We start from the raw sequence: 462 nt of genomic DNA on the forward strand, positions 1-462 counted from the left end.
CCCCCCTTTTTCCTCCCCCTTGCCCCCCTTTCCCTCCCTCCCAATTATCTCTAGCAGTGAAATTGAGAAGTATAAATTTTCAAACTAAACCCAGTACTGGATAGATAATTTTCACAAAATGGCTAATAGCACAAAAAAGTTTTTAAAATTACATCTGCCACATCAAAAAATTCCTATTTTGAAGTCCCGGGAAATTTTATGATTCAAATTTTTGAATTAGAACCAAAAAAATTTAATTTGAAAATTGTTACTATTATATTCCACATTTTCTGATTGTCAAGTTTTGGGGTTTTTTTCAAGTGCCTTAGCTTATAAAAGGTGTTAATGTTTCTTTTTTTTCCCCCCCAAAAAAGAAATTTTTTTTTGGGTTTTTTTGGTTTTTTGGGGGGTTTTTTTTCCTTTTTGACCACAGTTTTGAAAAACTTTTGGGGGTGAAGCAAAGGGGGGGGAAAAATTTTTGGC

This window comes from Penaeus monodon, chromosome 23 (genome assembly GCF_015228065.2).
Source record: "Penaeus monodon isolate SGIC_2016 chromosome 23, NSTDA_Pmon_1, whole genome shotgun sequence".
Taxonomy (NCBI): Eukaryota; Metazoa; Arthropoda; class Malacostraca; order Decapoda; family Penaeidae; genus Penaeus; species Penaeus monodon.